The sequence below is a fragment of the Miniopterus natalensis genome, chromosome 14 (genome assembly GCF_054644295.1).
Source record: "Miniopterus natalensis isolate mMinNat1 chromosome 14, mMinNat1.hap1, whole genome shotgun sequence".
In the NCBI taxonomy this organism is placed as follows: Eukaryota; Metazoa; Chordata; class Mammalia; order Chiroptera; family Miniopteridae; genus Miniopterus; species Miniopterus natalensis.
The window spans coordinates 41,138,903-41,162,859 of record NC_142094.1 but is presented as its reverse complement, the minus strand read 5'-3'; the positions used below and the strand labels follow the sequence as shown (position 1 = coordinate 41,162,859).

At 35.3% G+C, this 23,957-nt stretch overlaps 1 protein-coding gene across 4 annotated transcripts in view; it reads right to left on the bottom strand.

Annotated features, from left to right (window-relative positions):
- The window catches only part of R3HCC1L (R3H domain and coiled-coil containing 1 like), a 71,231-nt gene that overhangs the window by 31,168 nt on the left and 16,106 nt on the right, over positions 1-23,957 (bottom strand). The window contains exon 3 of one of the 4 annotated variants that reach the window (XM_016219957.2): positions 10,323-10,394. The exons of the other annotated variants lie outside the window; for them this stretch is intronic. The gene's annotated coding sequence lies outside the window, so the exon portion shown is untranslated. The remainder of the gene's footprint in view (positions 1-10,322; positions 10,395-23,957) is intronic. 4 annotated transcript variants of the gene reach the window in all.

Sequence of the window (23,957 nt, the reverse complement as noted above, 5' to 3'; positions counted from 1 at the left end):
AGCAACTAATAAAAGTAAATTCAAAAAAAATTCATGAGCCCACAAATTTTATCCATATATCCTCTTTCTTCATATTCCCCAAATCCTTTACCTCTGCCTCCCAAGTGCTCTCTGCTTTTTAAACAAGTAGCTTTGTCTTAGGCTGAATTAAAACAGATTATTAGAACAGTGATTTTCACCTATCAAGTACTCATAAAACACAACCGTCTCCATATCCTAGGAGGTTATAATTTACACTGAAGAGTATACTGAAGGACACCTAAAAACACACTGGCTCAAAAAATATATGTGTGTGTATGTGTATAATTTTTAAACAGTAATAACCTGAATGAGAATAACTTGAATATGGGCTAGAAAATAAGACAACTAATCAGGGACTGGTTTTGAACTATGATTTTTAGAAAGAGGTAGTGGGAGAGAGAAAGCCATTACTCTGTTAACACTATTTAATCAAGTGATTGACTATATATTGTTCTTCCTTCCAGCAGCAATAAAACAGGTCTGGCTAGAATGAAGGAGGGTGGAGGCCAAGGAATGTGATGAGACAACTCACACTAGTAACTTCCTGACAACCTCCACCATGGTTGCTCAATAAAATTTAAAAAGGGGAAAAATTTAACAAAGGTTAAATAAACCTTTACCTACCTGCAAAATATAAAGAAATGTGCTAGGCAATTTCATATTGAGTTATTCTTTTAATATTCAAAAAAAGTGAAGTCGGGACTAGGTTGTCCAGAGCAAAGAGAATAAGGAGGTGCTATACGGAGCAAAAAACCAGCCATACACACTCCAAAGTACCCACTGTTAATATTTCACTACATGCATTTCAAAGGAAGGAGATAATATGAAGAAAAGAATGGCCCACAAATCCTGTCCACTCTGTTCTAGATCCCTAAAACTTCATCCGATTCATATTGCCTCCTCAGTAAAGGAGCTCTGCCCTCATGACACAGGCTATTTTCTTTTCAGTCCAGGTGTATACCATGATCCTGATCAAGTGTCCTGCGTGATCTTCTTGTCCCTTTTCTCTTCTGATGTCTTAATTATCCAGCCTACCAATCTTCATGGATTATCTATCTTTGCATTTGTGGAAAAATATGACTTTAACACCGAACCACACCAGGATCTTTTTTAAATGCCTACTTTTCAAAGAAAGTACAGATGTTTATCCCATTGGAGGATATGCCATAGACATAGCATTATCTTGATCTCAGCAAAGCATTTGACGAAACACATTACGATGAACTTCTGTATATAAGATGGTAAAATGTGAGCTGCTTAACAGAACTGGTAGGTAGACTCATAACAAAAAGTAATGATAATGGGTAGAAGTAAATTTAGAAAAATTTACTTAAAGGAGAACTATGTCCCCATAGCTCTTTGAAATTCAACATTTTAAACAATAATTTCAGTGTAACCAATAGACATTGAGTGCTCATCAAATCTGCAACTGACACAAAATAAAAAGGATTAATAAATACTGAAAATTTATAAAATTATAATTTAATATCATTTCTATAATCTAGACTGCTGTGCTGAAAGTAATACAAAAACATAATAAATAACAAGATCTGCTTTGGATTAAAAAGAATCTAACAGAAGATTTGACTTGTGTGAATTTTAAGTATCTATTACACTTTTATAAATGTCATTTAGTTAATAATGATAAGCTATATAATTTAAATTTTAATAATAGCTGTATCAGTTTGCAAAATTCCTAAAATTTTAGCAATCACCTCTCAGTCCAGTAGGAGATGTTCCACTACACCACTGGCTGTGACAATCCTCTCATAATAATACAGACACACAAAAAAGGTGCATCCCCATTTTGTGCACTTTCAAGATAATACCAATTCAATTTAAAGCCTTGCTGTGTTTTTATAAATTTCTTTTACAAATGTAGGCATGAAAGGCCTTTAACATTGGGATAAGGGGTGGCTGTCATGGAATTTTGAAAATGTGTCTTGGATTAAAAATTTCCCACCCAGGTATTTACTGAAAGTACCTGATCTTTTCTTTCTCTCTTTTAAAACAGTTTTAACTTTCCCACAATGTTCTACGTGGTTTTATCAGTTCTATTTGCTTCTGATCTGAAAGGGGAGAATTAGTTAGGGTGTATTTTGCAGCTAATTTATCCTGAATTAACCATCAACATGTAATTCTGTTCAAAATTACATTTTCTAAAGGGGATAAAAATGCAGATTACTTCATGATGGTGGGCAGTTAATTGCTAACATACACCTTAAAATATTTTAGGCCAAATCATTTTTTCTAACTATACTTTTGAACACTAAAATCATACATAAGCACCTGTCCAATTGCTTCTACAGTTTCAAATTCGCCTTGAGAGCAAATATCAGTAACTTCCTTTAAGTAAGTATCTCTCTGACCCATCTTCCTGAGTAAGTGAACTAGCAAAAAACAAATCAGGCTTTTACATTTTCATACTAGAATGTCAACAATGGTTGTCCACAATTTGTTATCTAAAACATATGAATCCCTCTTCAATCAACAATAGGGAATACTGGCACTTAAGGCACTCACTGGATAATTCAACCATGAATTGATTTGATCCAGTACTTACCAAACCTCACTTGAGACAGCCGATACTTGAGAGAAACTTCTGAATGGGCATGTTAACTATTCAATCTTCTAAAACAAATTCTCTAAGCTCTATCATTTTGTTACCTCATTAGAATGCATCATAACTAAACCATATATTTGTCTTAACTCTTTATTTGGAAATAATTTCTAATTTACAGATAAATTACAGAAGTAAAAATACCACAATGAGCACCTGTACACCTTTACCCATATTTATCTACTGTTAACATTTTATACCCCAACTGCTTTATCAATTTTGCAATCATGAGTGTTCCCTCTCCTCCTACCCGCCCTCTCTTTACACACACATACACTTTTTCTTCCTGAATCTTTTGAGAAGAAATTAGACATCATGGCCTTTTACCCCTAAATACTTCAGAGTATATTTCCTATAAATAGGCATATTCTCTTACATAATTACACATAATAAATGTTAGCAAATCTAACACTGATAATTTTATCAAAGCTAAAGTAAGGATTCCAATTTTGTCAGTTGGCCTAGTAATTTCCTTTATAGCGTATTTTCTTTTCCAAAATTGGATTCAGTATAGAATCAGGCAATGTATTTCGTTAACATGTCTCTTCAGCCTCCTATAGTCTAGAAAGTTTCCACAGCTTTTCATTGTCTTTTATGACATTGACATCATGTAAGACTAGCTCCCCACCCCCTTTTTAAAATTAAACATCCCTCATTTAATGTTTGTCTGACATTTCCTAATGATGAGATTGAGGTTACACATTCTTAGCTACAATAGTACATAGGTGGTCATGTGTCCTTCTCCAGGCATCACATCTGGAGGCACATGATTTGATTTCCATCTCTCCTTCATTGGTGATATTAACTTTGATCACCTGGTCAAGGTATTGTCCAACTTCTCTACTGTATAATTACTGTGCATTTTCTCCCTTGCAATTAATAAGTAGTCTATGGGGTAACACTTAAAAAACACTTAAAAACTATGTAAATATCCTGCTGGTCATCCAAATTTTCCTAGATTTTATATCCACTAATGATTCTAATCTGATCCAAAATTTATTATGATGGATGCAAAATGATGATTTCCAACTCTACAAGTCCCTTCACATTTACTAGTCAACCCTTGGCATTTTTCAGAAAGCAAAGTAAACCACATATGTTACCTTGCCACAGAAACTCAGATTCCCTAAGTTAAGATTCAATGTTAAAATCTTAGCTTTCATAGTTGGTTGATATACCTGAACATTTTCTAACTTTTGCAAATGTAAGATGAAAGTAACTATCACCTTATCCAATGTCCCATTGCAAAAAGAAGGGGAAAAGCATGTCTCTAAAAGTTATATGGTCCCTTTAACAGACAGAGCATAACATGCCCCTTTCTGCTCTTTTCCAGAAAACAGAATTAAGTTTGGTGTTCAAACACAATGATTAATCCATCCCAGATGGCTGGTAATATTTATTTCTCTGTCCCTTTTTAAAGCCATCTCAAATTCCTTTGGGAAGGAGAACAAGGCACAATCAATTCATACACGTTAATAAACATATATGTGAGGGCATGAGAGGAAAACCTATTTTGTGGAAATACGTTGACAATATATTTCATATCTACTTTCAACTTACATTTGTTTGAACTATGAAATATTCTGTAGAATAATGAAATGTCTCAAATGAGGTGTATATTGAGTTCTGACCCTGACATCCCCTTCAAATGACTCGCAAAACTTTGCAATAGAAAGATTATTTATGTAAAGCATATATTAAAATGCCAATGCAAACATCTTGAATGTAAAGTTCAAGTTAGATTTTCAATTCAAGATGACAGATGAAGCACACAAATATACCTTTCCGGACTCAAAACGGACCCACATTTATATGGGAATTCATTTTATAGTAAATGTGGCACTTCAAATCAATGGAAAAATATAGAATATCCACTGTCAAGAAAACTGCTTGGCTTGCTTGCCAGTGCTTTATTGAGGATTTTGTGTATATATTCATGAAAATCAGTCTATCATTTTCCTTCCTAGTATTGTGAATTACATGATTGGGTTATCAAGGTTACTGTAAGACACATTATATACATTAAAAATTTATAAGGCTGGGTTTACTTCTCCTTAAATGTTTGGTTTAACTCATTTGTAGGACTACCTGGGAATGGTAATTTTTGTTGAAAATGTTTAAAAATGACTTATTTTCTTTAATGTTAAAGGTGTCTTGAAATTTCTCTTTGTTCTTGAGTCAGTTTCACAAATTGCTCTAGAAAATTTGCCTTTTGATCTAAGTTTTCAAATTTATTGATATAGAAGTTGATTACAGTACTTTCTTAGCATTCTAACATGAGTGCTTGTCTAAATACCTAGTTAATCATTATTTGTATCTGTCTCCTAAACAATGCTTTTCATAGTCCCTTCCATATGTACTTAGTTTTCATCTGAAAATATCTTTACCCTGCTCCCATCCTTTAATCATTTTTTACTTCTATTGTTACTGTTAAAAAATCTGTTGTCAGTTTGTCATTGCTTTTTGTAGGTATCTCTTGTTCCTCTCTGATGATTCTCAAGATATTTTCTTATGAATTTGGTGTTCTCAAGAGTCCGTGTGCGTTTAGTATTATTTTTCTACTAGAGCAACACTATTTGAGTACTTTCGCTTCAAGTCTTCTACCAGTTGTAGTCATTCAGGGCAGAATCTTCAAATTCATCTTCAACATTATGTTTTCTCTTCATATTTACCTATTCTGCACTTTATCCTATACAATCAGTTTTTAAATTTTAATGACTGAGGTACTATTTGTCCCCTACCCTGTCCCTGATCTCCTTGATCTTATCTGTCTTTAAATAGTTTTGTTGTTCTTCTTATATTTGTTTTCTTCTTTTATCTTTAATTGATAATATCTGTAATATTTCTATTTTATTATTTAATATTTATTATAATTGTGGCATTTATTTTTAAATTAATTTTATAATTAGATTTAATTTTTATTATAATACTATTATTTAATAGTTCTACTTTCTGAAGTTCTTGAGAATTTAATTCTGCTGTTAGTGTGTCTCTTCTGACTTCTGCTTAAGGCACTGTCAAAAAAACCTTTTTTTTGTAACTTTGAGTAATGATCCCCACATCAGTGGGCCTTTAGCAATATCAGTGGGAATTCCATACAACCAGACTACAAATGTTCCTCTATTGAGTGACTTGCATTAAGGTTAATTTTTAAGTTTGAGGTTTTCTGGACCATGCAATAAGTATAAATATGAAACTCAAACTCACATGAGAGTAAAACAGTAGCTTCAAAATCTCAGGAAACTTTCTCCTTCACTCAGAACTCAGGTAAAAAGAGACAAGCTTCCTTATTTTTTCTTCTAGTCTATCCTTTGAGATTTAAGGCTTTAGGAGGTAAACTCAGTTTCCAACTCATCTGTCCCAGGCCCAGTGCCTCCAGTCCTATTTCATACAAGGTTATTAAAATATAAGCCTCTTACTTACCAAGAACAGCAACTTTAGTAAAATAAAAAATAAACAAAAACTGTAAACAATCACCCTGGTTGGTGTGGCTCAGTTGGTTGAGCTTCGTCCAATGCACCGAAAGGTTCCCGGTTCAATTCCCACTCAGGCACATGCCCGGGTTGTGGGCTCGATCCTGGGCAGGGGGCCTGCAGGAGGCAGCCGAAGGTCACATTGATGTTTCTCAAACACCTCGCGCTGACGAATCACAAGTATACTCAAGTTTCCATGTCCAAACATTGCTGACTGGTCATGAAGCAACTCGTGCCTGCACTTACATTAACTTAAGTAATTGTAAGGTTTGAAAGCAATGTAGAGGTTTTTTTGGTTTTTTTTTTTAAACCTCACCCAAGGATATTTTTTCCATTGCTTTTCAGAGAGAGTGGAAGGGAGAGAGAAGAGAGCGAGAGAAACATCAATGTGAAAGAGACACATTGATTGGTTGCCTCCCACAACCAAGGTATGTGGCCTTGGCTGGAATCAAACCCAGGAACCTTCAGTTTGTAGGCTGATGCTCCAACCACTGAGCAAACAAGCTAGGGCAGTGTAGAATTTTAAAAGAGTGGAAAAGTAGCCAGATGCAGGGGCAAGTTCTGGCTCGAAATGGCCAGTCACAGCAAGGTGTTAAAAACTGTAAACAACCTAAACAGGAGTAATTTCTTAAAATTATGGCTCATCCATACACTGGATCAATATCCAAAACACACTGCTTTGTGGGAAAAAAAATACAATACAATCCATTTTTTTGCACAAAAGTATGTGTATGACCCTGGCCGGTGTGGCTCAGTTGGCTGGAGCCTAGTCCTGTACACCATAAGGTGATCTTTCTCTCTCTCTCTCTCTCTCTCCCCCGACCTTACTCTAAAATCAATAAAATTAAAATGTTAAAAAAAAAAAAAAAGTATGTGCATTTACATGAGTATGCAGTCAAGTAAGGGACAGAGTTCCTGGGTTAGAATCCCAGGCCCATACTTGACTAACTCTGACCTCAGACAAATTACTTAACTTTATTGTGGCAAAAGTTAATGCTGTAAGCCTTAGTTAACTCAATGCTAAGATGAGGACAATAATAAATTTATTGCAAAAGCACACTAAATAAATTAAATTAAATAATGCATGTATAGAAATTTGCCAGCCATGGTAAGAGTCTCAATAAAAGTTAGCTATTACTTAAATAGGCAGTTTCTAGTTTTTCACAGGAAATCAAAAGCCCTTACAATAATGTGCCCTGATTACCTACAGAATCCATTCCTACCTGACACTAACATCTACTTCAACTATGTATCCTGGCTTTGCGCATCAATCTCTAACAGTCTAATGTTGTAAACATCCAATAATGCAAAGTAAACACAATGCAACTCAATTGTAAAGTGAAAATACAAAACTTGAAAAGAATGCAGGACTTCATGAAGACTATGAAAATAATATTGAAGAAGTGTCCATCTCACAGCAAAACCCTTGGGGAATAAAGATCTGGCAGAATCAAACCAATGAACAAACGAAGAAGGAAAAACCCAACAAGAATGATGACAGAATAGGAATCAAGGAAGAAAATGTTAAGGGTTTAAGAAAATCTCTTGAAAAACTGGGAAAGCTCTCAATAGTTTTGGTAAAACTGATACACTAGTCTAGTCTATATGATAAATGCTAAGAAAAGTAAACAAAGCGAAGGATGCTATCAGACTATCACAAAATTTTAGTGGAATAATTATACCAAGAAGGTACATCATTCTTTGTTAATTCTAAGAATTAGCACAGCTGTAATTACAACCTAAATTTTATTAAATATATGGTAAAATAAATGTTTTCAATTCAGAAAATTATCCCTAACAAATCTTTTTTTCATTAACAACTATAAAACTTTAGTCTTCATTTTAAATAGATCTACTCTAATAGGTTATTTTCAAAGCACTAATTTTCTCAACAAGAATTTCTCATGAACGTATATCCCTAAGAAAGGCTATTTATTTTCTAAATTCTTAACAGTAGTTACATCTGACAGAGTAAAAAATGAGGGAAAAGAATTAAGTTATTAATTTTTATTTCTATATCTCACTATTGTTTGAATCTGTTGCCATAAATGTATTTTTGAAATTAAAAAACAAAATTACTAAAATTTAAAGATCTGCTATTGTTTTAGTATAAGAGGCCATTACTTTAAATTGGTGTAGGAGAAAGCAAAGACAATGAAAATTGATAAACAGACCTTTATTGGACAAAATTACTATAAGGAGAAAAATGATAAATGAAGAAAAGAGTAACCTCTTTAATATACTTGATGGGACAATAAAATAAGCAGTACATAAATTACTTGATTTTGAAAAGACACCTTCAAATGTTGCAGAACACTGAAGCAATTTCTACTTTTTGGTCAAGAATGATCTAGAACTACATTGTCCAATACAGTAGCCACTAGCCACACATAGTGATTGAGCACTCGAAAAATGACTATCTAAATTGAGATATGAGATATGCTGTGCATGTAAAATACCTCTAGATTTCAAAGACTTGGTATATCTCCCCAAAAGTAAAATGTCCCATTAATATTTTTATATTAATTATATGTTGAAATGGTACTACTTTGAATATAATAGGTTATACAAAATACATTAAAGTTAATGTCATCTGTTTATTTTTGTATTTTTTCATGTGGCTACTAGAGAATTTAAAATTACATATGTAGCCCACATGTGTGGTCCATGTTATATTTCTAATGGGTTAGTGCTGGTCTAAGATCTTGCCATATCCTTAGTGTTATAAGAACAAACACAGTCTGTTTTTTCTCTTATATCTTGCCTGTTTCAAATTTTTCCACTTTTAGCATCAAGGGAATATGCCAAACCAAGAAATCAACTAAAACATGAAGGTATAGATAAGCTTGTCTCTGCACAAGCATTATAATGTTCCATATGTTCAAAATGATTAAAAAAAATAAAGCATCAAAAGAAGTAAAGTCTATTTATGTTTCATAAATCAGAAAACAAGACAGATTAGAAAACATTCCTTTGTGGTAAAAGTTACCCTCAACAAATTTAGGACCATTTTTCCTAACTTTACTTTTTTTTCCTGAAAAGAGGGCTTTTTATATATGTTTAAAGCTGTGGAGGGCCCTAGGTTCTGAGTCATATCTTTGCATATTAATAAAACTACCTTTTTTTTTTTTTACTATACTGCCAAAAGCATTCTTATTCTCATTAGTCTATTTACAAACTAGCAAAACTAAGAGATGCCAACATCCTTCAGCAGTTGAGCAGCCTATATGGCTATCTGTAAAGGAATAAAAATATCTGACAAGTAAATTTAGCATGTTTATAATTAAATGTATTATACAAAACATATTACATAACACAAGTAAACCAATAGGTTTCTGAGCACTAAGATCATTATATATTTTTAAATTCTAGCCATCCCCTCAGAAAGATTTACTGTTCTTTTCTCCTTAATTTCATAGTTTGGTGAATGGTATCGCTAACAACCCAGTTGTTCAAGCCAGAAACCTGGAAGTCATTATCCCTGACATTTCAATCAATTACCAAGCTCTGTTCATTCTATTTCTACACTGCTTCCAGTGATTTTCTAAAATACAAATCAGATTTGCTCATTTTCTTGTTCAAAATTCTTCAGTGGCTCTTTATCATGTACAAACTTTAAAGTACCTTGCATAGCACATTTGACCCTAAATGACCTAGCTCCATTGCCACCCCTAGAACTGCCTATCTGCCCAGTCTCATCTCTAACCACTCCTAATTTCAGATTTTATATTTCATCAATTCCAACTCCTGGTAGTACAAAGAAACATGCCCACCTGCCTTCTTACACCTCTATGGTTTAAGGCATACTATTTCTCAGTCGGATGCCTGCCTGACAGTCTACCTGTCCTTCAATTCTCACCTTAAAGGTTACCTCCTCTATAACTTTGTCACTGACTCCCCGATATATTATGGTTCTACCTATAAGTTCCCGCTATATACCTTTACATATACCTTCATTAAAGCAATTATCATGTTGCTCTGTAGTTACATGTTTGCATGTCTGGTTCTCTTCTAAACAGTAAGTTCTTCAGTGTAGGATTATTTTGGGCATTGTATCTGCAATGCCATAGCACTGCACTTGGCACTGAATAAAAAATCATGGCAACTGAGACCTCTCAAAAGGTGATGCACCCCAACCTCCAATTAAGATTTGAGGATTTGAGACCCCATTCACTCACTCATTCATTCCACAAACATTTACTGAATACCTGTTATGTGCCAAGTCCCATCCAGGCACTGTGAACACAGCAATGAACAGGACAGTCTCTGGCCTCAAGGAGCTTATATTGTAATGGTGGAGACAAAAAATAAACAAACATATATTTAAACATATAATGTCTGACAGTGATATAGGCAATGGAGTAAAATGAAGCAGGTACAGAGATCAAACTGATGGGGTATGTGGCTATTTTAGAAAGAAGATCATATGGTACAGTGGGAAAGACCACTCTGAGGAATTAATACCTGAACTGATACTTGAACTCAGTCAGTGAGTCACACAAATTATCTAGGGAAAAAAGAATCCAGGAAAAAATAAGAGCAAGTTCTGAGGCAGGACAAGCTTGAAATGTCCAAAGAATAACAGGAAAACAGGTGTGGTAACAGCAGAGTAAGGGGCACAGAAGTCAGTAAGATAGCCAAGGGCGAGAACAAGCAGGGCTTACAGGCCAAGGCAAGAGCTTTTATTTTGTTTTTTTGTGGGTTTTTTTTTGTTTTTTTTTAAATACATCTTTATTGATTTCAGAGAGAGGAAAGGAGAGGGAGAGAGAGATAGAAACATCAATGATGAGTCACTGATCGAGTCCGCAACCCGGGCATGTGCCCTGACCAGGAACCGAACCCGGATGGCCTGGATCCCAGGTTGACACTCAACCGCTGAGCCACGCCCGGCCGGGCAAGAGCTTTTATTTTGAATGTGCTGGGAAATCACTGAAAGGTTTCCGCAAGAGAATGACATGAATTAATTTACCTTTGCTGAAAATCATCCTAGCAAAAATGTGAGGCAATGACTGTAAGGAGGAAGAGTAGGAGGAAAATCTATAAAGAAGTCTAAAAATTAACAGACATGCATGTCTAGGGTAGTAACAGAGGAAGTAACAAGTAGTGGATGGATAATGATACATTCTGAAAGCAAAGCTAACAAAACCTTGGTGTACTGACTATACGGGATGTGAAGAAGGGCAGACAAATCACTCAGAGTTTTGGTCTGATCAACCTGAGTGATTAGTTACACTTACTTAAGGAAGACTAGGGAAGGAGATGGGAAAAGAGAAATCAAAAATTGTGATTTTGGACATTTTAAATCAAAATGCCTGCTGGACATCCTGTACAGTTGTTAATGAAGCAACTGAATATACAAGTTTAAAAGCTCAGTGACAATACAAAAATTGGAGATAAAAATTCAAGCCAACGAACAGGATAAGACTATCTAGGGAGTAACAGACAGAAAACCAAGGGGATTGAGCCATGGGGGTTGAACTAAACCCTAAAGGTCACAAAGAAGAAATGTGGCCTGCAGAGGAGACTAAGGAAGAAAACAGAAGTAGCATTCCAGAAACCAAGTGAAGAAAATATTTTTGGAACGCAAGAGTAATCATTTGCTTTAAATGTTAAAAGGTCAAGTAGGAAGAACTGAAAAATTTTCTACTGCATTTGATAGGACAGAGGTAGTCAGTGACATTAGAATGGTTTCAGTGGGGTTAGAGAGACAAATAACCTCACTGGAATTGGTTAGAGAGCAAGTTGAGGTAAGAAAGAATGATACAATAGGGAGGGAGAAACTGATGATGCAAGTGCAGGATGGGGAGGTTACCTATAATAAAGGCATATTTATTATAGTTTTCAAATACTGGAACAAAAATTAGCAACTATAAGATTGGAAATTCTATCAATTCCTGCTTTGTCATATCTTTATTAGAAATGCAACAGGAGTATTAAGTAGACTATGATATTCTAAATTGCTCAATTATTCTCCTCAGGACAGTTAAGACACCTTGAGAGCCTCAGGATTTACACATAAATCAAGCTCACGTATTCAACATCTTTCTTAAGTTATTTTTGCCTTTGTATTAAAGCCTATACAAAATCAGTTCTTCAGTCATTTGAATTCAATTAGTTTAAGGAACAAAAATTTTGCTTCTTTAGCAATGCCAATATGTATCTTTGGAGTACTGAGTGATCTTGTGAATGTAGCAGTTAAATTCACTTACAAACTTTTATAAAGTGCTCAGTGTTCTGATGACAAAATAGATTACAAAGTTCTTTATCTTGGTCACTATGGACTACTACCTGTAGAATGAAGTTCCAAGTAGAAAAAAAGGATTTCTTTAAGCAAATTACCATTTTTAAAGACAATAGATGGCTCAAAGGTCTATAATAGAGGAAATCTAGTTTTAAGAAAAAAAATTTAATGAAGTGTAAAACCCAAAAAAGATTTTGTATTTTCCCTAACACAAAAGCATTATAAATAAACCTTTTTATTAAATCTGTATTCTCACCTCACAGAGATAATCACTATTAACACTTTTCTGCATATGTGTTTAGACCTTTTTATATTTTTTTAAAATCTTTTGAATGAGACTTATCTGCTATGAGCACAGAATCCTGTATAGGAAGACTTTCTAAGCTAGTTTTTTTCTTTTCAAATTTTTTTTGCACTCCAGTTAAAAACATCTCACACATGACACAGTACATACAGATTCATACATATAATGTGACTGAAAAAAGTTCCATAAAATACTATTTGCACTGCTCTTTTTTTAAAAAATCTATTTCATTTTTAATTTTTAAAATTGTAGATTCTTATAATTTAAAATGAATTTACTCACTAAAGTGTTTTCCTTGATTGTTTAAAAAGCACTATACTAAAGCAGCATATTCAAGATCAAAATCTTTCACAGCAGGGATAAAAAAACTTTCTCTATTTTAAGTGATTTGAAATTTTGGTTGTAGAGCAAAATAAAAGGGAAAGTAAAAGAAGAGTAAAAAAATCAAAGATTATACCACGTAATCAAGAGTCTTTATCAAAATAATAAAATTAGGAACATACTCAATTTCCACACTTCCAAGTTCCTCCACTCCCAATGACAAGCACATTCTGCAAATAACCAAGAAATGTCCTTCCTCTCTCTGCAAAAGAGCTTCGCTTTAAAATATACTTGATCCAGCACAACACAGAGGTACTTGTATGTAATATAAAAACATGAAAAATTATACTTGGACAGCAGAGAAATGGCTTCATATTTTAAAAACTATAAAATCTGCTAATGAACCACAACTGATTCTCCTGTAGTTTTCTTAATGCATTCTTCCGTAAATGAACTTGCACTAGTTAATACAATGACATATTTCATACTTGAAAATGCAAAATAATTCCTACATCTACTTGGAGGTCTATTCTCACTTTCATTCAAATGAGGTTTATAAAATACATGTTGTAATTTAAATTAACAGAATAAAGACAATAATTTGTGACATTAGGCCTATAGTTGAAGAGGTTACTCTAGGCCTCCTCTTTAACATACCCGGACTGAAGAAATAAAGGTTTTAAGCTAGGTATTATTTAGAGGACCTTATGTAGACCTTACTCAAAGGTATGCAGAAAACATTCATTAATGGGAAGCAGAATGAGGAGCAAACAGTTCTATTCAAACTGCTAAACTGGCCATGTATAAAGTGACAAATCAAGGCATAATGCAAGAGGCTGCTCTCACCAACACAACTATATCACGACCTCCAAATTACTATTTTTTAGCACAGTACCTGCTTTTTATTGTTTCTGTCTCTTCGCCACCTGTCACTTCTTGCTACTCTAAGCATTTTTCTTTCTCTCAATCTAATGAGTACTGTTAAATTCCAGTGTGTGCAAATTATATACATAATAAGAAAAAAAGGCTTCTGAGTAAGGATCTGAGATGCTTTTTATTTGAGAGAAGTGTATGAGCTTTAATATGTGAACTTTGTGATACCTATTTTGGCCCCTTAGCAGATATTTGCTTACTTGGTGACATTCAAAATAGTAACATCCTCATTTAAGTCTCCGGACCCTACAAAGTGATATTACCATTCCAATTTTACAGACGAGGCACGGGGATATTAAATAAATTGCCGAAGGCCAAAGAACTAGAATGCAGCTGATTCCAATCTAGATAATCTCTGACTCCAGTGTTTTTGTTCCTAACTGCCTAATAGCAATATGAACATACATCAGTGTGTTTCTGTGTTCTCTACCTTAATATCTTTAATTCTCTGGGAAAGATAGTTAAATAAATGCATCAATCAGGTGATGTCTATGAGATCAGAAACCCTAACTACTTCCTTCCACCTCTTCAAAAGCTGCTCCTAAGGACATAACTAAGCCATAAAAGTGAAAAGAAAAAACAAAACAGAGGAACACCAGTGGGTCAAAAAAGCTGATCAGTAAGTTTTCAGAGGCCTAGCCTTGTCTACAATTAGACTGCACCTGTCCTTCAGTGACTCTAAACCCAGGACTCTCCATTGCTATTTGAAGATCTCCTTGCTAAGGATGGTTTAAGACTGTTCCTTTTGAGATGCAGCCTAAATGATCTCTGAATGCCGCCTGCACGCGGCAGATTCCAATAAATACTCCTTGAGTAAACATGGAGTAGGTATTTTCTGCTCCCTGCTGCCACACCAAACTGTTACCTTACCTGACTCTCAGTTATACCTTGAGCTCCTTGAAAACAAGAAATGCCTTATCACTGTTACATCCTCAATGCCCAGCACTGTTCCTGGCATATGGATGGTATTCAATAAATGACTGGTAAATAAGGAAATATAAAAACAAATGTCTTAACACAAAGCAGTATTAATCCAGATGTTTCTCATTAATAGGTGAAAGGTATGTATATTCTTGATGAAAGTTCAGAATTCCTTGTTGTTATTTTTTAATTGTTCAAAATATTACACGTCCCCATTTTTCTCCATTGACCCTTCCCACCCCGCACCCACTCCCCTCCCCAGGCCTTCACCCACTATTGTCTGTGTCCATGGGTTATGCATATATGCATAAATATTCTTTGGTTGCCCGGCCAGGCGTGGCTCAGCGGTTGAGCATCGACCTAGGATCCAGGCGATCAGGGTTCGATTCCTGGTCAAGGCACATGCCTGGCTGCGGGCTTGATCAATGACTCTCTCATCATTGATGTTTCTATCTCTCTCTCTCTCTTTTCCTCTCTCTGAAATCAATAAAGATATATTTAAAAAACAAAAAAAGATTCTTTGGTTAATCTCTCCCCACCCAGCCACCCACCCCTGCCTTACCTCTGAGATTCGTCAGTCTGATCCATGCTTCCATATCACTGAATCTATTTTGTTCATCAGTTTATGATGTTCCTTAGATTCCACATATAAATGAGATCATGTGATATTTGCCTTTCTCTGCCTGGTTTATTTCGCTTAGCATAATACTCTCCAGTTCCATCCACGCCGTCCCAAAGGGTAAGAGATCCTTCTTCTTTACAGTTGCATAAATGTCCCACAGCTTTTTTTATCCACTCATCTACTGATGGGCACTTAGGCTGTTTCCAGATCTCAGCTATTGTAAATTGTACTGCTATGTACAAAGGGGTACATATATTCTTTCTGATTAGTGTTTCAGGATTCTTAGGATATATTCCTAGAAGTGGGATCACTGGGTAAAAAGGCAGTTCCATTTTTAGTTTTCTGAGGAACCTCCATACTGTTTTCCATCATGGCTGCACCAGTCTGCATTCCCACCAATTGTTTTAATTCAGTTCATTAGCTACTTTCCTACTAACGTAGACTCTAACTTGTATATGTGACACATTGCAATACATATCTATTTACAGAAAGAAGCCTTATATGCAAATTAATGGTGAGAGCAAAATTAAACCAGAGCCAGATTAAAGGCCTATCCTTTGTACCTGGTTAATTCTTGAAAACCACAAAGTCCTGTCACCATCAAAGAAATGACGTTCTATATTTTTAAAGTATTACCCACTTTTAGAGACTATATTCTGAAAAGCACTAAGACTATAAATGTATCTGAGATTATAAAAATCTTATAGTATGTTGGATTTTAAAAATTGTACATGGCAATATAATTTACATTTGTGCTACTCTAAAGAAGTTAATGAATGAAGCACTATGCTAAGTGCTCGTATATATTATCTCATTTAACCATCACAACAAGTCCTTGAAGTATGAATAATTATTATTACCATTTTACAGAGGAGGTAACTAACACTCAAGGTCACACATCTAGCTAGTAAGTATAGGAGCCAGACTAATACTCAAGCTCTTCAACTGCTCACAACTCTGCATTCCATAGAATATCCTCAACAAAACAACTCTAAATTTTCCAAATCACAACTGCCTAACTTTAACATTATAACATACAAAAAAATATTCTTAAATTCATTATTTTGAGACGTAAAAGAAAACTGTTGCCTGGCTGGTGTGGGTCAGTGGTTGAGCATTGCCCCATGAACCAAGAGGTTCGGATTCTTCGTCAGGGTACATGCCTGAGTTGCAGGCTCAATCCCCAGTAAGGGACATGCAGGAGGCAGCCGATTGATGTTTCTCTCTCAACGATGTTTCTCTCTCTCTATCTCTCCCTCTCTTTTCCTCTCTCTCTAAAAAAAAGATTTAAAAATCAATAAAAACGTAATTTTTTAAATGCCAGCTTTTTAAAGAAATTTGTTTACCTTCATGGGTTCCAAATCTACCTTCGCACCTTAACCACTTTGAAATCTTGAATCATACGGGGGCCCTTTTATCACTAACTTTTCCCTTTTCTAAAAATTAGACTTTGTCCTCCCAATACCATAAAAACTCTGTTGGCACCCACTAACCACTGTGTTCTGCATAAAACTTACCACAGCTATTAGTGGTGGAGGTCACAGGGACTCTGGAGTCTTAGAAGACCTGAACTCTGTAAAGCAAGTTCTAAAGGTTTCTATATTATCCACCACACTAAATATTGAGTAAAAACATCTGGGAAGAAAACAATGTGATTTAATACAGTAAATTTCTCTCTGCATGGAACAGCATTTAAGAAAATCAACACATGCTATTTTTGTTCCAAAAGAGTAAGGAAGCTGATTTGCAGATTTTATTTGGTTATATGCCAACAGGCTAAACATCAACACTGAAGCAATCACTGTGTTCCATTTTTCTCAATGCTCAAAAACAACCAGGGAAAAGAACTTTATTCGCCATGACTTACTTATTAGTTAGATATTATTTCCTTTTCCCCTCTTCTGACTTTCTTCCACTCAAAACCTCAATGAATCATGGACCATGAATGGTTGTGCTTATAAACTTTTTTTTCAAATTGATTTTTAGACAGAGAGGAAGGGAGAGGGAGAAAGAGATAGAAACATCAATGTGAGAGAGAAACATCAATTGGCTGCCTCCTGCATGCCACATACTGAAGATCGAGCCCACAACCCAGGCATCCCCAAACCTTTTAATGCTTGTGATAAAACCAACTTTTTAAACATATCTTACAAGACTCTTCATAACACGGCTACAATCAATTTCTCTTAGTTTTTGTCACTTCTGTACTTATATGCTATACAGGGTAGGGTAAAAGTAGGTTGACAGTTGTTCATATTATTGTATTATTAATTATTCTAACAAATTAATAATACAATAATTAATAAATAATACAAGAATAAGCTGTGTTTCGCATACTCACAACTGTCAAACTTTTTCAGATTCTTGTACTCTCCATGCTGCTTGTTCTGTGGGTTGTTGTTTTTATCTTAGCCTCCTCATAGTCTCTTCCCTCTAACTAGCCCACTCCCCTGCAGCCTCCTAACCTTCACCTAATTTCTGTAAAACCTTATGACCACAGCTTTCTCTGAAATTAAACTAGGTGCCTCTACCACATACTTCTCCTGTTACAGGTCTTATATTTTACTGTAATTCTTTAATTATCTAGTCGACCCCAGCACACTACATGCTCATTAGAAAAGAGATTATGTCTTCTCGCTCATCATTATAACCCCCGACACTTTACACTAGGCAGATAGCACAGACTCGTTTTTTTGCTGCTGTTGTTTGTAGAACAAATAAATTAAACAACAAGCAAACAGAACAAGGAGGGGGGTAGAAACTGAAAGGACAGACTGAAATGGTATTCTGATCAACAAAAATCCCGCACCAAAATCACACTCTCAAATAAATAACTGGAACTTCTGGATTCTGCCTATTTCACAGAAAGGTGAAGAATATCACTTCCACCCTTAAAACAAACAAAATAAAAGGAGGAGGATGTGCAAAATCAGGCATTTTTTTAACCCATCAGAGAAGTAAGATCACAGGGCAAGCAACTAACTCAAAATCTAAAGAAAGAAGACAGACTCACTTCCTTACCTGTAGGAAACGCTGGACACCATACAAGCCAGTAAGAACTCAGTTAAAATGCTTTAAAAAACTGCTAAAAGCCAAATGTGGGCTACGGTGGGAATATAGAGCCCTTGACAATCACAGAAACAAGGAGAATTCTCTCCCACTCATTGAACCTTCTCCACAGACCACCCCAAAGGGGTTTTAGATTTCAATCAGAAATTATCAAACTGATTTTAAAATGGATATAGAGAGGCAAACGAACTACAATAGCCAAAACAATTTTGAAAAAGAACAGTTACCTGATTTCAAACTTATTGTAAGGTAACCAAACCAGTGTGGTTACTGAAGAAAGGGTGGATATGAAAAAACAAGAGTTCAGAAATAGACTCACATATATGATCATTTGATTTTCAACAAGATACAAAGAAAATTTGATGGAAAAAGAATAGTCTTTATAATTAATGGTGCTGAAATAATTAAAAATTCATGTGTGACAAACAACAAAAAGATAATACTTATCCATCTCTCACACTAGATACAAAACCTAAGTCAAAATGAACCACAGATCTATATATAAAACCTAAAACTATAACACTACTAGAAGAAAATATAGGAGAAAATCTTTGTGACTTTGGATTAGGCAAAGGTTTCTTAGATACAACACCAAAAGCATTATCCATAACATTTTTTTAAATTTAAATCAATAAACTGGATTTCAGCAAAATTTAAAACTTCTGCTCTTCAAAGACGTTGTTAAGGGAATAAAAAGACAAACCACAAATGGGAGAAAATATCTGCAAATCACGTAACTGATAAAAGACTTTTATCCAGAATATATAATGAAACTCTCAAAACTCAATATCCAAAACAAATAACATTTTGAACAATACTTCATCAAAGAAGTTATAAAGATGGCAAATAAGCATATAAAAAATGTTAACATCATTTATCACTAGAGAAAAACAATTCCATTTATATAAAATTGTGGAAGAGGCAAAACTTTAAGGACAGGAAATAGTTGCCAGAAGCTTAGGTTCAGGTAAGGGGTTGAAAACAAAGGGGCACAGACAAATTTTTGGATTGATGGAAATGTTCTATATTTTAATTATGTGGGAGTTACATGACTGTATGCTTTTGTCAAAATTCACAAAATATATACTAAAAAAGGTGAATTTTACTGTATGTAAATTATATCTTCATTCCTTAAATGAAGAGAAAAAATCCATATTCCCTAGAAATTACTACCAAAATACAGCTGACAGCATTAAGTCTAATTTCTAATTATTGGCTTTAAAATATACCTACCTAAAGCCAGTGAGCAATTACTGCAGCCTTAATGAAGTTACATTAGTAAGACTAAAGATCAATTTCTTTCTTAAAACTTGAGGCTATAGTCTTCCCTAATTTAATTCTGCAGTCATTACCTAAAACTTCCATGACTTATTCAACTTCTATGAATAAAGACTGTAAAACTTAGTCTCCTTTAACTATCAACTTTATTATCTACCCCATATATAACCAAACCACACAATTCTTTGCAATGCACTCAGAGAGATATGTAAAACTCTGTTTTTAATCTGGATAGTTTTATTCTGAATAACCTTAGAAAAGAAGGCACTGAGAATAGTCCAAATTACTCTGGCAAGTCCAAATGATATTAAGCATGTCCACATATAATAATTTTTTCTAAAACACCTTTTTTCATAATTCCTTGCTAATAAACCTTAGTGACTTACCAGGGTGTACAATATATAAACTAAGTTTACCTGGCATTCAAGGTTCTCCACAATTTGGTGTCAATCTACTGTTTCAATCATATTTCTAGCACTCTGACAGAAATCCTCCATTCTGCACCGGATGGCCTCACCAGTCTTTTCATGTCAACTTCTGAAATGCCCTCTTTGAATTATCTGTTTATACAATACTAGTCATTACAAAAGACTTATCTCTCAATTCCAGTTTTTTCCTTTAACTATTTGAAGACACTGATTTCACCCTTTTGTGATTTCTTGTGCATTCATTACCTATGGTATTCATTTGACATTATATACTACCTTATATTCTTGTTTAAATGTTTCATTTATAAATGTCATCTCATACTCTATAATATAGTTTCTTAAGGATAGATGCTGTTTCTCACATGCTTCTTGTTTCTCCAGAAACACAACAGGTATTCAATAAATATTCAGTGAAAAAAAATTAACGTGGAATTTTATTTAAAATTAATTTTAAATCACTTTAAATTTTAAATTAATTCATTTTAAATTCATTTAAAGTACTTAACTTACTAGAAAAGCTTATTTTGTAGCTTGAGGAACAAGCCAGGGGCACTAGATTTTTGCTCCCTGAGATGTGCCACTGGATCACATTCATCTTTATACTTTTAGAATTACATATAGTGCCTGGCACATGGAAAACACTCAAATATTTAAATTTCATTTTCTGAGGCCACAAAGTAAGAAATGGAACTCTGGAGTTCTCTCCCAATCCTCCCGTGATTATATTAGTGCATTGAAATGTTCTTTCACGTCTCCTATTTGTTCACAGATTCTCCCCCTAAATGGACTACAAATATCACAAAGACAAAAACTGTGCTTTCCCCTCTCTCTAAAGCTTGCAGAGCAACTATCACAGTGTTGAGTCCATGAACATACATAGGCAATATTTCTATCAGATTTCTTTAAAGTAACATAAAGGCAGCTTATATACACTTCTCTGCCCCATGTAAAAACATACTAGTTACTCTTCCTACTGGGAAGATTTATTTTTCATCATCTTTGGCACAAATTCTAGAATGCTATCTGCCAGGTCCCATGCCCCAATAAATATGCATTCACAAACAATTATGAAGACAGATAGCTTTGGGGAGGGGGCACTCTTTGGTCAGGTCCCAATGCTGGCCTGTGGTTAGGGTGAAGGGTAAGTGGGGGAGGGGTGTGGCCCTGTGATTAATCACTGCCCACTCTGCTTAGGGGTATTTATCACAGCCCGCTGTCAGGTAAATCACTGGAAAAACACCTCTTCAGTAATTAATGTGAAGTGACGGATGGACAGCCCCTGGGCCCATTAATCAGGAACATCAGCAGCCTACTGAGATTATGAATGTCAGGATGCATAAACTGCCGGTGGATCAATAGGCCCAGGAATTCATCCAAGGCACTCATTTCCGAGGCATCTCCGGTACATTAGGCTCCCAGGACCCCTCCCCCAATCTGAAATGAAAAGCAAAGCTTCAGAACAAAGAGCAGGAGCTGAGATCTGAAGTGACCACTGCAAAAAAAAAAAAAAAATCCAGGAAGCTGCCCATGATAAGGGAAAGTACCAGGATAGCAACATAAGCACAGTACTGTACTGACCAAGAGGCTCTCAAAAGGCTTAGGACCCTGGAAAAGCAGGGGAACCGGGAAGATAACAGTTAACATTCAGTACTTAGAGCCTGAGTATCCATCTTAAGGGTAATCCAGCTTCTTGCTTCTAATCTTTTTACCAATTTTCCTTGCCCACATTTTCTTTCCTTTCATATTGGCACCACTAATAAACAGTAGAGAGAAGAGAAAGAAAATTCAATTTCTGCTACCTAACAACCTAGGTAAAAATTTCTATTTAAGAGGAAAAAGAATAAAATAAAATCATTGAATTATCCTTGAATTTAATTTAGCCTCATCCCTCATTTCCATGACAAACTGGGAATTGCCAGCAGAAGTACCCACAATGCCTTCAATTAAGAAAAAGGTGGTCTGCCTAATTCATTAACATTTACAAAGCATTCTGCCAATATAAGATAGAGGTTAAAGGTTAAACTGTGTGGTGGGATTCCAGCAAAATGAAATTACATCTTAATTCTATTTCTTCTCCATGTCAAACAACAACAAAAAAATGTTCCATCAAAAGGTTCTGCTCAACTTGTAAAACAGTATGGAGCTGAAAAGAGAATTACTGTTTGATTGTCACCCCAAGTTTAGTCAATTTGTATGGGAAATAAGGCTGTGCTTTGGCCTCATATTGAACACCCTCTAGGCTGGCAGTGACGGGAATGAGACTACACTTGCTGCCACATCCCGCCAAACCCCAGCGCTGTGCTTTGTGGTCAGACTCCGGCCAGGACTGCAATCGTTGGTTAGAAAGTGTCTCAGAGTTACGGCTGCCTGTTCCGCTAAATCTCATTTCATCCTACTGATGGATAGATGGACAGATGGCTGCTTGGTGAAAGCAGCATTATCAGATGGAGCCTCTGAATGATGGATAGTCCTCTTTGTACTTTCTCCAAACCACCATCGATCCAAGCCATATTTCAGTGGTCAGAAGCCCAGTAATATTAACACACACAATCAGGTTAAGTTACTTGCAGTATAAACCTCTAAAACAGAAATTCTAACACCTCTGCTTTGCTGTCAAGAACTAGGCTGAAAATGTTAGTTTCATTCTTTCTAGCTGCTAACCCAATGAATTCCAACAGCTCAAAGCCCAAAGGAAACAGCTGGGCTCCATTCCTAGGAGCACTTGAAAAGCTAGCTTGCCTGCCAATTTTACTAGCCAGTTCTGTGAAATGAACTCTGCAGTAGTAGAGTAGTAGTGAGCAGACCTGTGAATATGTGTATCTAGTGAAGTGTGAAGCTATGAGAACCATAAAAACCACAAAGAGTTTATCAGTGATATGATCACTAACCTCAAACACGTAGAGCCTTGGATATACCAAGTGGACCTACCAACATCAAGGAAGGCAATTAAAACTGGAACAGATTAAAATTTTGTCTTTTGCACATAATCCTAAAATGCTGTTTCTATCTAGTCTGCCTGGCTGGCTTCTTCTCTCTTGTGTACACATCAAATCATAAGTACTAATCCTTGCCTGTTTTCACAAGCACATTTCTGCATCCATTTGCTCTGTCACCTTCTAGACACTCATTTCAGCTTGTCTGTTTGGACTCCATGCCCGCTTTGTTCCTTCCACATTATCCAGTGCTCTCAGACAGCAATTCAGACTTGTATAACTGGACTCTGTATCAAAGTTACTTCCACTCATGTGGTTGGAAGAAATGGACTCTGACTCCAGCTTTGTGATATGGAGTCCCAGACCCACATGCCCTATTTTTCTAAGCTGATGTATCCCTCAAATGACTGCTTCAGTCAAAACTATAACCCAAATCAGCTTGGCTTGGCTCCTAATCCTCCCCTTCTTGACTGACTTGCTGCCACCCTGAACCTAATACAGAAAATTTGTCCTCGCTTGTGGGGTCAGAAAAATGTCTCAGTGAAGTGGCAACTGTCATTTTTCTTGCTACAATGGTAGTATACTTTAATATTTATGCCTAACAACACCTATATCCCTGTTCCTAGAAGAAAAAAGAAATCACGTGCTATTTATACATCCTACTTAATTATAATAAATCAAGAATAGCACTGCCTGTCACATAAGCATTAAAAAATTTTTACAGACTCTTAAAATTACATTACTGAAATCAGACTTCAAAGTCCTAAATTTTCAAAAAAAGGAAACTGAGGAT